This window comes from Ascaphus truei, chromosome 8, assembly GCF_040206685.1.
Source record: "Ascaphus truei isolate aAscTru1 chromosome 8, aAscTru1.hap1, whole genome shotgun sequence".
Lineage (NCBI taxonomy): Eukaryota > Metazoa > Chordata > Amphibia > Anura > Ascaphidae > Ascaphus > Ascaphus truei.
Window position 1 is genome coordinate 56296928 of NC_134490.1, and position 15397 is coordinate 56312324.

General features: G+C 41.5%; 1 protein-coding gene across 3 annotated transcripts in view; it reads left to right on the forward strand.

The window, feature by feature from the left end:
• ZRANB1 (zinc finger RANBP2-type containing 1) overlaps positions 1–15397 on the forward strand; it is a 26857-nt gene continuing 11460 nt past the window's right edge. Inside the window, exons 1-3 of one of the 3 annotated variants that reach the window (XM_075612173.1) lie at positions 1–203; positions 3324–3400; positions 4594–4675. The gene's annotated coding sequence lies outside the window, so the exon portion shown is untranslated. The remainder of the gene's footprint in view (positions 204–3323; positions 3401–4593; positions 4676–15397) is intronic. The other 2 variants (XM_075612172.1, XM_075612174.1) reach the window with 2 other exon arrangements.

Below are 15397 nucleotides of genomic sequence, written 5' to 3' on the forward strand. Positions count from 1 at the left end.
GAGGTGCAGTGTGACGTCACGCGGTTCCCGTCTGCTTTATTTTGCTTCGGTCTCCGGAGCCGCCATTATAGGAAGGACTGGACCGAGCCGAGCTGGAGAATACCGGGCCAGAGCGGGAGGGACCGGGCGAGAGGCACCGAGAGAGGTCCGGTCCCGGGGGTGAAATGAGCTGGGCAGGGAGCCCGGCGGCAGGATAAAGCCAGGTGAGTCCTTATCGCGACATTGAGCCGCCGGTCGCGACATAAACCCAGCAGTCGCCCATATGAGGCAAAACACACATTCCGGGGGCCTACCCAGACCCTCCTCCAAGTCACTCCCACACCTCACTATGGCGCATGTGAGATTGCAAGCTCCTTGGCCCAGCAGCCTCCGCACTCCCTGTGGGGAGACGTTTATGTGTACATCCCCATACTGTGCTGCGGGGACATATATATATATATATCTATCTATCTCATCTAGTTAAGAACTATAGGGTCTGGGTCCCTGGGCAGCCCCCGTTGGGGTCAGTCTCATCCCTAGTTACAGCGATTGTAAATGCCAGAGGTTGTGTGTCCCCAGCGCTGCAAGGGTTAAATGATGAGAGGGGGGCGCTCTGTAGTGCGTCGCTGGCGCTGAAGGGTTAATGAGGTCCGGTCTATTTCCCACCCATGGGGCAGGTAAAGGGGGCAGCCTGGTAACGCACAGCCAGAGGTTCCTTCCTGACGCCGGCCAGGCCCTGTGTTTACACCAGGGGGGGCTTCGTGCTATTGTCATCACCTTCTCTTTTTTCATTTTTTTTTTATAAGCTGGAGTCCTGTTTCAATGTCAGGGTCAGCTGCTGGTGACCTTGGGCAAGTCTGTTTATCTTCCCTGTGACCCAGACACTGTCAGCATTATATAGCAATACGGCTATTTTTATTAAGTCTAAGGGTTATGGACTGATGCATGGTTCACGTTATCTGCTAATATGTTGTGTATGTGTGGTCTTCGTGTTTGGAAGACATGTTTGAGACACCCTGGCCATACATTTATTTAAAAAAATTAAATTAATACATAAAAATGTAAAGCTAGGCTATATTAATATTTTATAAATGCAAACAAAAGGTAATATGTTCTTTGGGATCTTTTAAAATAAATTTCAAATTCTATATCCATGTTCATCCCAAGCCCTTGCTGAATTTGCTGCCTCTATGCTTGTGTTGACAGCCTATTTCAGTAGGAGGAGGGGCTGGTTGTAAACAGTGTATCCTGCAGCTTCCACCCAGTATGACTATTGTGTGAGGGAATGAGAGAATCAACACACACTGTGACCCCGGCATCTGCCTCTGTTATGACATCTGATACAGCCTTGTGCCCCACTGTTATTTTACCCATAATGATTTATCTTGGCCTGTGCAATCCTTCCAGGGTTTAGCTTTCTGCTTTTAGCCTGTTTACAGAGTGGATATTTTAGTTCATTATTTATACCCCATGCCAATGAACACGTCAACTTTATATATTATGTTTACTGTGCAGTTATTGCCATTGAGTATTTTATCTGTTATATTTTTATGTTGTGATGTAATCGTGGTGAATGGCTTGTGACTCGATTGTAATCATCAGTAGAATATTTGCAGTGTAATCCGTGATCTGATCCTGCTGTGACTTGTACACAAATGGGGCATCTTTAGGACTAGCGCCTGCAGTGACCGTTCTTGGTATCCTTTCATTGGATCATTGCCGCATATGACTATCCTGGGCAATTTGGATGTCACTTGTTGCTTTGATGCTTTTTACGTCAGTGAAAAAGATTGCTTACGTGATGGCATTTATCTAACATAAACAGAATACTTGTTGTGCGTCGTACTTAATGGGTGTAACAGAACATAATCATTGTCATAATCATAATCAGCCCTCACTAAAATAATTAATGACCTCCATGATGCCAAAGATAGGTCATTACTCTGCTCATATATTACTTGACCTCTCTGCAGCATTTCATACTGTGGACCACCCTTTTCTCGTTCACATTCTCCATACTCTTGGTATTCGTAACAAAGCTCTACCCTGGATCTCCTCTTAACTCTCCCATCGTACTTTCAGTGTCTCTTCTGCTAACACCACCTCCTCTATCGATCTCTCTGTGGGGTTACCCCAGGCCTCTGTCCTGGACCTCTTCTCTTTTCTCTGTACACACTTTCTCTTGGTGACCTAATCACATCTCTTGGGTTTAAATATCACCTCTATACTGACGACACACAAATTTACTTTTCAACCTCTGACCTTACACCTGCTGTACAGACCGTTTCTGAATGTCTCTCTGCAATATCATCCTGCATGGCCCTCTGCCGACTTAAACTTAACATGGCAAAAACAGAGCTCAACCTCCTCCCAAACCTGGCCCTATTACCTCCTTCCACATTACTGTTGGAAGTACTGTCATTCACCCAGTAGCCCAAGCACGCTGCCTAGGGGTCACACTCGACGACTCCTCTCACATTCAAAATGTATCTAAAAACCTGCCGCCTTTTCCTCTGCAATATTACAAAGATACACCCTTTCCTCTGTAGTTCGACTGCTAAAACTCTGACTCAGGCCCTCATTCTCTCCCATCTCGATTACTGTAACCTCCTGCTGCCTGGCCTTCCCACCTCTCCCCTGTCTCCCCTACAATCTATCCTAAATGCTGCTGCCAGAATCACTCTACTCTTTCCTAAATCTGTCTCGGCGTCTCATCTGCTGAAATCACTCTTCTGGCTTCCTATCAAATCCCGCATCTTGCACTCAATTCTCCTCCTCACTTTTAAAGCTTTACACTCTTCTGCCCCTCCTTACATCTCAGCCCTAATTTCTCGCTATGCACATCCTGACTCTTGCGTTCTGCTCAAGAATGTCTTCTCTCTCCCCACTTTGTATCTAAAGCCCTCTCCCGCCTTAAACCTTTCTCACTGACTGCCCCACACCTCTGGAATGCCCTTCCCCTCAATACCCAACTAACACCCTCTCTATCTACCTTTTAAGGTTAAGTCCCCGCTAGCGCTCAGCGGGCGGCGCTTGCGGCTGGGACTTACATATATAGATATATGTAACGCACTTACCAGAATTCCCCTCCTACTGTCTCTGTACGTTCTTCCTACCTACCAATTAGACTGTAAGCTCTTCGGAGCAGGGATTCCTCTTCCAAATGTTACTTTTATGTCTGAAGCATTTCTCCCCTTTGTGTTATTTTTATTATTTGTTATTTATATGATTGATTGTCACGTGCATTACTACTGTGAAGCATTATGTACATTAATGGTGCTATATAAATAAAGACATACATAGTTACACAGCACTGCATTATTTATTTATTCTCTTTTTTTCAGACACAAGTTCCTGCCCATACAGCTTACAACGTAATATTTGGTTTGCCGAGTTACAGAAAGAAAGTAAATTGCCCAAGGTCAGTTAACGACTTAATTTACCCTTCGAGTGCTTAAGAAGCCTTTGCATGTATTTCTTCAGGGGTTACAAACTCGGCAAGTGTGGAATGGCTCGTCCTTCTCTGGCACCTCCAGCTCTCGATAGGTTAAAGATGCATATATGTGGAGTTGTCCTTGGCAGTGCCACCACTGGGATTGCAATTGCTTAGTAACATAGTAACTGAAAAGCAAAGTCCCACAGTGCATCAGGTCTGTCCCTCCCATTGCACTCTGCTTTACTGTACAAAGAATGTTCCGCAAGCTTGTAAATAGCAAGATGATGTTTCACAAATTCCGCCCCCAGACTTTCTTGGGCTCGCATCAAATTCCTTCCTACACCGATTCTTTTCATCTTGGGATGAAGTGAATTTAGTGCTGGAGTGCCATCCACAATTTGTGTGAAAATGATCACTATACACACACACACCTGAATCATCCAAACATATTGGGTGAGAAGGAGATGCTCGCTGTGTGTGTAATACAGTGTAGGCAACGAATTGGCATTCCAACCATGAGAAAATCGCAAACTGCAATCCTTCCTATTTCATGAGTAAAGAAATTACCTATTTTCTAGTAAGGCTCTTTAACTAGCCTTTCTATTGTTTTCTGTTGCAGCAGTCATACATATTGTTTTTTTTTTTGTAGCCTATAATATTATTTATTATTCTATCATTTGAGAAGACCCATTTCCCCTCAAAACACAGAACAATTTGTTTATTGATGAAAGAATGTATCATGCTGGTCACTAAATTGTACTTTCCTGAGTATTCCACACTCCATTGCTACAGCATTCTTTCCTCTGTTACATGTAAGCTCCGACTTACAAATGTTTTATATTTCATATTTTGTGGTATGTATGATTGGGATGTGTGGACTTGGGAGTTCTCAATAAAAGAGGTTGGACATACATGAATTTAAAGCTGCAATCCTGGCGCTATAGATATATATTTAAAAAAAAAATGTAATCTTGCCTGAACCACGGCGGTTCCCCGACATCCGGGTTATACGCTGATTCAGGAGCTACGCAGCAAACCCAGGCTGGACCAGATGTCCACCAGGCAAACTGAGAAAACAATATGGCTGCCAGGGTTCGTTCCAGCTGCCAATAGAAAATACTTTCTACTAGTGAACATGGCGGCCATGTTTGTAGGTGTTTTGTTTTTTTTCTAAACAGGACCCGAAAACTAGAAATATAGATCTCCCAGATCACCAATGAGCAGGACCACCACTGAGCTCCAGGGGGCCCCCTGGTACAGGTAAGATTTACTCATTCATCCAAAGTTTTGCGCCAGAGAAATTCTACAAATGTTGCCAAAGGCATGGATAATATGTTCAGAAGAGTTCCAAACATTCCTTGTTGGGTCCTGAGGACTGTGATTACAAGCAAGAGCATGATAAGTCTAGATGACTGACATTAATCTTCTGATATAGAGTCATAGAGAAATCGTTTGTCCGATCCGTGGAAACTGTTCAGCTTTTTATTCGAACTTTACGCGAATCAAGATATATTTTTCTTTCCAAAGATTGTCCAGGCTCTGTAGGGCTCAGGACATTATTTGTATGTTGCTTCAGAGCATGTGATTACCAGATGACAACTGTAGTAAGAAAGCTGCCTGTCGCCAGTGGAATGAATTCTAAGAAAGGAACGTGGTCTTCGAATTACTTGTCGCCTTCATCTTGCTTTTCCATAGAGTCCAACACAGGGACTGAAGTCTAGGGATTTCTACTCAACAGTTCAAGACAATGGTGCTGATTAGCGAGGTTGAATTAGTCGGGGGGGGGGGGGGTTGTTTTTGTTTTTAATGTAAGTTTTAATTTTCTTCTTTTGTGAAGTTCTCCAATAACTTCCTTTTTTGTAGAAAATTTGATTTGAAATCACTTCACGGGGAGATTTTTAAGTATGATTGGAATTGTCGGTTGCTAAAAATCTGTTTTCTAACAGAGCTCTGGTCCTTGGTATGTATTGTAAACCCTGAAAGATCCTTGTTGATGCTTTTCACAGTATGCAAAGAAGGCAATGATATCCTAACATTCACATATGAAACATGCTTTCTCTTTATTGTGTCATTATTGCACAGTAGAGTGGAGCTGCAACCTGCGTGTTACTGGCCTCTTTGGCACCCGAGGGGTTAAGGCTTTCATCTTCCTTTTTTGGTTTTATTTTTTTCCCCGTATTCTCTGCTTCTGTTCCTGAAAAATCTCTTAATGTGCTTTTTGATTTCCAAAAAAAAAAGTTAATTGTGTCAGCCTCACAACTGCATCCAATAGGAAGCTGTGACATTATCCGGGAATGGCGCTGCCGCTTTCTATTGGATAACCCCAGACACCATCTTGTTTCCTTAATTCCTTTGGCAAATTACAAGCTACGTATCTCTGGAACGTGGTCGCCCCTATAGAGTTCAGAATAGTGCAGTTCAACACCCAAGCCCCTACTTTATAAAGACCAAGATGGGGGAACTGCTGCTTTTAAAGGCTTCCCGACGGGACTTTCAATTGTATGTCTTTATTTATTTGGTATGTTAATTCCAATACAGCTAATAAAAACCCGACAGGCTCGTGACTCCATTACACACACAGAATACATTTTACATTATTATACAGGTAAATCATTTCAACAGGTTTTGAGAATTTCTTGTAAGTGCTCTAAATATTAAACGGGTTGACTTATCACAAAATGTGTACACATATAAAGCAGCAATGTGATTTATTTATTCCCCCCCATGAGGAAATATATACATATATCTGTCTATATCTTTATTTATTTTTTTTCTCTGTGGAAAAAAGTTGATTACTGTTAAATTGTATGTATTGTATGTCTTTATATAGCGCCATAAATGTACATAGCGCTTCACAGTAGTAATACATATCATATAAATAACAAATAATATAAATAACAGATCATGGGAATAAGTGCTTCAGACATAAAAGTAACATTAAGGAAGTGGAGTCCCTGCTCCGAGGAGCTTACAATCTAATTGGTAGGTAGGGAGAACGTACAGAGACAGTAGGAGGGAGTTCTAGTAAGTGCGTCTGCAGGGGGCCAAGCTTTATGTATCATGTGTCCATGATCATCCAGTGCTCTTCATATGCTTCTTTAAGCAGATGTGTCTTAAGGTGGATAGAGAGGGTGCTAGTCGGGTATTGAGGGGAAGGGCATTCCAGAGGTGTGGGGCAGTCAGTGAGAAAGTTTTAAGGCGGGAGAGAGCTTTAGATACAAAGGGGGTAGAAAGAAGACATCCTTGAGAAGAACGCAAGAGTCGGGATGATGCATAGCGAGAAATTAGGGCTGAGATGTAAGGAGGGGCAGAAGAATGTAAAGCTTTAAAAGTGAGCAGGAGAATTGTGTGAGATACGGGATTTGATCGGAAGCCAGGAGAGGGATTTCAGGAGGGGAGATGCGGAGACAGATTTAGGAAAGAGTAGAGTGATTCTGGCAGCAGCGTTTAGGATAGATTGTAGGGGAGACAGGTGAGAGGCAGGAAGGCCGGACAGCAGGAGGTTGCAGTAATCGAGACGTGAGAGAATGAGGGCCTGTGTGAGTTTTAGCAGTTGAGTAACAGAGGAAAGGGCGTATCTTTGTGATATTGCGGAGGAAAAAGCTACAAGTTTTAGAAACGTTTTGAATATGAGAGAGAGGAATCAAGTGTAACCCCTAGGCAGCGTGCTTGGGCTGCTGGGTGAATGATCGTATTTCCAATAGCAATGTGGAAGGAGGTAGTAGGGCCAGGTTTGGGAGGAAGTATAAGGAGCTCGGTTTTTTCCATGTTAAGTTTCAGTCGGCGGATGGCCATCCAGGATGATATTCCAGAGAGGCATTCAGAAATTTTGGTCTGTATAGCAGGTGTAAGGTCAGGGGTTGAAAGGTAAATTTGTGTGTCGTCAGCATAATGGTGATATTTAAACCCAAAAGATGTGATTAGGTCACCTAGAGAGAGTGTGAAAAGAGAAGGGGTCCCAGGATAGAGCCCTGGGGTACCCCCACAGAGAGATCAATAGAGGAGGAGGTGTTGGCAAAAGAGACACTGAAAGTACGATGGGAGAGGTAAGAGGAGATAAATAAAAGATACTGTACTTGTTTGGGCATTTCTTTGACATGGTTACCTTGCACATTATTAGAAAATATTGTCTGAATACTACTGTGCAGTGAAGGTGCTTTGCTCTTCTTTATTTTTTTTTTTAGATTTTTTTTTTGGGGGGGGGGGGTTATTGGTAGAAAAAAATGGTATGATTTTATAGCAAATGTTTCATTTATTTTTCTGACCTTTTTATCGGTGTCCAGTATTGGTAATCGGTCTCGATTTTTTTTAAATTCCCTTTTATGTCTCACAAAGGGGCCTGTACGGGTTAGAGCACCCAACTACCACCACAGGCAATGGGTGTTAATGCATGATCGGGTCTGCTAATCCGTACCAGCACTTGAATCTGCCCTAAAGTTGTAGTAGATGCATTGGCCCTGAAGAAGTGTGGCTATGACGTTGGTAGTGATGCATTGTTTTTTGTGGCCAGATGCGAGTTCTCAATGGGTGAAATAAGTGATCAGAGCTTTTGAAACCCCTAAAACTTCCTCTACATGTGTACATTGTTCCTCTCACTCAGTGATGTGTTGCCCTTGATCTGTTGGAGGGATTTTTTTTTTTAATTATATATTTTAGCCCTTTTGTGCAAGTGTGGATATGAAATGACATTTCACTACCTTTTTAAAGCAGCAATCCACCCAACACACTTTTTACAATACTTGTTCTTCTGCCCTAAACTAGGGGATCTTCCTGAGCTCATCCATGGTCCTCCAACCTCCCATTCCCAAGCAACACCAATAACAAGTGGCTTGCTTTTTTGTTTTTTTTGCCACCACCGTGAGCCTTGATGGGTTTCTATTTTGTGTCCGCTGGTGAACAAAGGGTCTCATTGCTTGGGAACTGGGGGTTCTGCTCTGATGGACATTCAGGTTAGTTAAAAAAAAAAAAATAGAATAATTGCGAGAACTGCCGACTGCTGCTTTAAGCCACTGGTCACTGTATTGATACTTGGAGCCATATTTACAGAGGCTGTGCCATTTAACTGCACAGTATGTGACGTATGGCTTAGAAAATATGGCCATCTAGTGTGTGAGCTCTTTGTGACCTTAGATAAGCTGCTTTATCTGCCTGTTAATCAAAATCTGGCACATTCATAGACACCCAGCGATTTCAAGTACAAGGTGTAAACAATGACTGTTTTTCAAATCCTATTAGGTGTCAGATCTGTATTCACAAAATTTGGGTTTCAGCAATGAGAGGGTTGACACTTTAGGCATATCTTTGCCTCGGCTGCCAAGTGGATCTTTACAAATGTCTTTGTAAAATGTGTGTCGTCATTACTAGATGCAGAAAGCAGACGGAAAGCTTTACTGGAAGCCTATCAGCACACAAGGACGTATGTATAGGCCTCGATGTTCTAGTTGTACAGTAGCAGTGGTCTCACTTTTATACCATGTTTGATTAGCAGTTAAGTGAAAGCACTTTGCCATGTAACCTCTTCTCTACTATTCTTTTGCCGTTTAACATTCTTTATCTGTTTTTCTTAAGTGAGGGTCATTTTAGTTAAATTCTTTGGCCAAAGCATGTTTAGCTTAAGAGGGGATACCTTGGTGGGGGTTGCAAAGTCCTAACATTACTGTACCTACAATAGGCTCTCATAACCTCTCATGGAGGGAGAACTACCTTTAATAGATTGGTCACTCACAGTTGTGTAACAGGAACGGCAATGTAAAAAGGTGGGATGAAGGTGCTTGAAGCCAGGGGGGTATGGGGGGAGTCACAAATCTCCATTGTTTACCAGTAGAAATTGCAGTCCTTGTGAAGGACCAGTCTATTCTCCCTCCATTAGAGTTTGGGGGATTTTTTTTGTGGGTACTGTAGTGTCAAGACTTGCAAAAGTGGTGTTACCATGGCATGGTTTGCAAGCTTAAAATGCTTTGACCAAATAATTTATCTAAATGACCCTCACATATGAAGAAAAACAGAAGTATTTAACTATATGATTTGTCATACTGCGTGTAGCATTGAGGCTTTTTGTCTTTTGTTATAGTACTTGAGGTCACACTCCTTTTTTGACACGTGGTGGGTTTGGGTTTTTGAGCTTAGAGGCTGTGTTTGTAAGACTTTGTATCTCTACACACATAGGGGGGGGGGGGATTCTCTTATCTCCATTAATGCACCGAAACCCTACCTTAGCTGCCATTGATCGCAGTACGTTAACCCGTACCAGATGTTGGTGGATCTCCCCTTAGACTTGAAAGTTGAAATGTGAAGATGGCAAAAACAAGTATAAACTATACAATACTCTTTCTAAAATGGAGTACCTGTCCTTTTTAAGGCGTCGTTAAGAGAACATAAGGTTTTGCAGCAAAAAGTTTACAGAAATGGGACACTAGTGAAGGATTCTGATTTGGGATGGAAAAGGGACTAGCTAGTGGAATTGCACCTATAAACCCTCAGACCCACATTCTAGTCAATTGCTTGTATCTAACTGCTGTTGAAGCAAATATTTTTCTCATGCCTTTAACTCTGATGCTGCCAGCAGTCCTCTGCTTTACCATGTATTGCAGGCTGATGGACAACCAATGAGTTAAGACACTGTGCAGGATACTAAGCTGCATGAAATCTATAGAGGTAGCTGCAGCTGAGCTGCTTTCTGCCAGCTGTGCCACAGATGGAATCATAAGCAGCCAGCTTTGGACCAAGCAACTCTGACTATATCGCTAGCTCATCTAGATCAGTGGTGCTCAACTTCAGTACTCCAAACCCCACAACAGATCAGGTTTTAAGGATATCCCAGCTTCAGCACAGGTGGCTCAATGAAATTGAGCCACCTGTGATGAAGCAGGGATATCCTGAAAAACTGATCTGTTGGGGGTCTTGAGAACTGGAGTTGAGCAGCACTGATCTAGATAATCTGTGTATTCTGTTTTCTCGTGTATGTCTGATCCTCTTTCACCAAGAATGAAACACCTAGTCTGTTAATCTACTGTTCTGTTATACTGAGCTTTTAAAGTAGCAGGTTGCTTGAGGTCACCTTGCGATTATGTAAAATTTGTCATCGGGTTGCCATATTTTTTAATTTATGAACTCTAAAACATGAAGTTTAATTTTGAGTTTGTCATCAAGGTGTGTCTTGGCAGGTACGTCTGTAATGCTTATCTTCAGTTACTCATGACATTCCTGTAGGTGCTATAAAAGAAAGAGTATGTATATTAAATAAGGTCTCAAGTTTTCTGTTCCTCTAATAATGCAACACCACAACTGATCAAGGATGAATTTGAGAATGTGAAAGGTTCATTGTATGACACGGACTTTGGAATGGTTGGAAAGGTTTTGTGGAATGTTGGACAGCAGAAGGTGCTGAGGAAATTGAGCTCTCTGTCCAGATGCACACTATCCATGGAGTCACTGATGGAGTTGGAGGGACCTTCGGGGAGAATTAAGACCATAAAAGGGAAATAAATCTGAATGAAAAGGAGGAGCTGCAGAGTATAGTGATAATAAACAGGCAATCCAAGCGGCACTTTAAAACACATTTTTTTTTAATTTATTATATATGCAGCCTTATTACCTTTTTGAAAACTAATTTCCTAAGCTCCCGATCGATTAGTTCTCCTGTGACCGATCAGCAAAGATCCTGCTTCCCAGGGTTCACTAAATGGCTGCCTTTCCGTATCAATCCTTCAGTCAGTGTAACTCAACAGCTGCAATGTATCCTAATACTACCAAGGTAACAATGTTTAGATAATCTATTGCAGTTTGCAGCTCAAACGCCTGGGAATATTGGCAACACGTTACCACAAACAGGAAAGTGTTGCAAAGATGTTTCACTGCTGGGGAGTTGTGCTAAAGCTATAGAAATCAGTGGGTTATCAGTATATTAAAAATAGCATTGAGTTGAATTTAAAAACTTAAAAGGTAGTAAGCATTATCTCGAGTGTGCAAAGGGGCGGGTGCAAGATTTTCTTGGGGGGGTGGGGTGAAGGGGGGCGCGGTTGTTAGAGGCCCCGCGCTTCCCCTAAAGCATTTAAAATAAATGCCGGGGATAGTGTGAGGCCTCTGCAACTTTTACTTTCCTTCCAACGACGCATCTCCATGGCAACCCAGCATCAAATTACATCACATGACCCAGCAACGTCCTTTGACACGAGCCGTGAAGGGAGGGGGGTGCGAGCCGGAGTGGAGATGAGACGGGGGGCGCATGTAAGAAACTTTGCGCACCCCTGCATAATCTAATACTACAGACCTGATTTTAATAAATAAATACGGCCTATTGCATGGATTGTTTCTTTGTAGTGAATACACATTATTTCGGGTAGTTGCTGATGTAGTTTATTTGTTGTGGAGTGAATGTTTTCTCATACAGTACTTGTAAAGAATCTTAAAACCGATCGACAAGCCATTGTAGACTCTTAGATGCTTTGGGGGTCCTTTGCAGCTCCTCTGTGCCCGATGTTGTGTGGTTTCTTCTTTTTTTTTTTTTGTGGGGAAATACATTACATCAGGGATACAGTCACAAATACATTGGACATGTGCTGACTCAAATGTACATTTCCATGTATTTATAGCACCTTTACACAAATGATTAATTTAACTATTTGTCGTGTTTATTATGGTTGAGATTTCCATTGCCACATTATTTTCTGTTCTGTGGTTATTCATCATAAACACATGGCTTTTCCCAGTAGAGCTGCATTAGAAGCAATTGGTGGAAATTATTTAAATATCTTTGCACACAGCGAGCCATATGATCCTCATAGCAGGTAAAAAAGCTAAACCTAAATCGCCTAATAAAACCGATTCAGCTGATATATTAACATATGACTGTTATTCCCACATCTTCCCAGAGAAATAGGCTTCATTTAAATAAATAAAAAAAATTGTAATACAGTATCTAGCATTAGTAGTATTTCTTGTTTGTCATATGATTTGTATGTATTAATCATGCGATATAAAGAAGTGCGCTCTGGTATCAGAACCTATAATGCTGTGCTCCATGTGACACTAACTTTAAATTATAGGTGATGTGATCGTTATGGCGTCTCTTAAAATGCGTGTGTTCCATTAGCATGTTGCAGTTAATGATTTGCTTGTCAACAAGTAAAATGTTGGTTGCTGTTGGAGCCTTGTACAGGGATGGAGATAGATAGATTTTTTTTTTTTTTTTTTAATTACAAATAGCCACAGCCCAACAAATCACTCCAGCAAAGACTCCTTCCTTCTAAACCTCTCACCCATTCTTTACTAGGTACATGTAAAGCTGTATTTAACCAATTTATGAGATGACAAAATAAATAATGTATAATACGGTTCTGGACATAATCTGTTTACAGCTGCTGGGTGGGGTTGAGCTCTTAACCTATTTGAATAAATGATTCAGCAGTGAGGCCCATAATACGAACACATTGTGCTGAACAAAGATCACATCTTGTTTGCTGTGTGTGGTTTTTATTTTGTTAATTTTTTTTTTTTTTTAAATGTTATTTATTCCTTCTCTTCCCTTTAAGAGATCCTCTTGTCTTGTCCTTGTCTTAAATTTTTTAATCTGGTTCCCCGTTCACGACATATAAGCATATGAAGTGTACGGGATGTTAAAATTGAGCTCTCCCCAAAGCCCAGTGCATTGGGGAGGTTACGTTATCATGGTAACGAGAAATAAAAAAATATTTATATTTATTATTTTATTTTTACATTTTAGTAGGCCCTGCTCGGGGGGAGCAAGATGCTAACCTTGCGTTAAACTCCTAGGTTTCTGGGAGAGGGGGTTGTTACTCCGATGCGTTTACAGAAATGTATTCACGATTACCTGACCAATTACAATGGGAGCAGCTCTTGGAGGTGGATGACAGACCTTTGTTTTTATCCCCTCCTGTACATGGTCACCCACTGTTAACAATCATTTTATTATGTTTTTAAAAATACCACCCTATGATTCAGTGTGGTGTTTTTTATTTATTTTTTGTACCCAAATATTAATCTGATCCAGAATCTACTGGATGATTTCGCAGTTTAATCTGTAATAAAGTCCATAGAATGATTGTAGCTTGGTAAATTACTGTAGGTTTAACAAATGATATACATCGAGCAATCTTGCATAAGGTCAAGGCCCCACAACGTGACACTCCCTTTATCCATCTGTACCTGACATCCCAATATACATTTTTCTATTGCTCATCAACGAAGAAACTGGGATAGGAATTACAGTGGCGAGTACCACGATTTGCCTTGATCTTAAATGCAATCCAAGCATTAATAGCCCATTTACCCCTTTCCTGTCGCACTGCAATTTGTGGCTGGTCCCTCTGGCAGTGACTGGGTTAAGTGAGTATTTTCAGGCTTTTCTTCTCATTTTCCTGATTTTGCCGATGCATGCAAGTCAGAGCCATCTGTGTGCCATGCATGGGTCAGTTTGCAATTCCCTCTATTATCCCGAGCTATGCACGATCTCCTAACAGCCCTACTCTTCTTCTTACGGCTATAACAAGCTGAGGATCTCCGTACAGAACCTGAGACGCACAGAATGGGGGAGGGAACCCCAAGGGCGAGTAGATTGACATAGAAAATTAGAATGAAAGACGACCCGGGACCCATCAGTCTTTAACCTATTAATGTCCTATATGTGTACAAAAATAAACCCTGCACAGCAGCCTTTGAATACACAGTAACTACATAACCTCCATCCTGGGTCAATATAATCCTGCTCTAGTAGTTTTATTTGCCTCAAATGAATACCCCTTCCTCTCTTTTTTATTTTTGTTCTGTTGATATGTTAATTATGACTAGAGCACTTGGTCTGCTATGTTTCCACAGACATTTAGTGACATTACTGGAACCCATCATCCACTTTTGTGCATTGATTAGTTTGTCTGGTCGCTTACTAACTGCATCAATCCCAATTGTTCATTCAAAGGTGCATTACAACTTGCTCATTCTGCAACTTTTTCTCTAAAATTCGACATTGATTTCATGTTTAATGTTTGTCAAATACTATTCTGTTTTTGGAGGAAACCCATTTAAAACTCTGCCCCCGTTTTGTATTGTTTCAAACTTCTATTGGTTAATTTCTTATAATACAGCAACTTTGGGCATTATAGCAGTGTTCTAGGTTTGTTTAATAGCTCCTAATTGGCCTTTAATAAAGTGAAAGCAGCAGATAGTCTATATTTTGTGCTATTTGCTTTTGTACCTTCACAACTAGGGTTTGCAATATACTTTGGATATCTTTTAAAATGGTAGAATAGTTGATGCATGGCTGACGACTTCACTTTATTCTAATATGGCAAATACTTTCTTGTGTTCAGTACAGGCATACCCCGCTTTAAGTACACTCACTTTAAGTACACTCGCGAGTAAGTACATATTGCCCAATAGGCAAACGGCAGCTCACGCATGCGCCTGTCATCACGTCCTGAACAGCAATACCGTCTCCCTACTTGTACCGAAGCTGTGCGCAAGCAGGGAGACTATAGAGACTGTTACAAATGCGTTATTTACATCAGTTATGCACGTATATAACGATTGCAGTACAGTACATGCATCGATAAGTGGGAAAAGGTAGTGCTTCACTTTAAGTACATTTTCGCTTTACATACATGCTCCGGTCCCATTGCATATGTTAATGCGGGGTATGCCTGTATCAGACGGCAAACAATCCCCCCCCTCTTTTTTTCCCCCCTCCCTGTCCTTGCAGCCACTTGTCAAGTTTCTAAAAGTTATGTTCACCTTCATTGTACAGGTGCTGTATATAGAAAGTGCCCTCCATGTTAGGAGCTGCTATTGGGGAACAAAGTAAGCGGACATTCACTGCTTGCCCAAATCTTGTTTTTCACTGACAAAAAAAGATTGTCGGTTGCAACAACACATAACTTTGTCAAACTGTTGCATACTGTTCCAACCCTATGCCCTAGTTGTATGGATAAGTCTTTCAACGTAAGAATGTGGATCTTATTAATGCTGTGG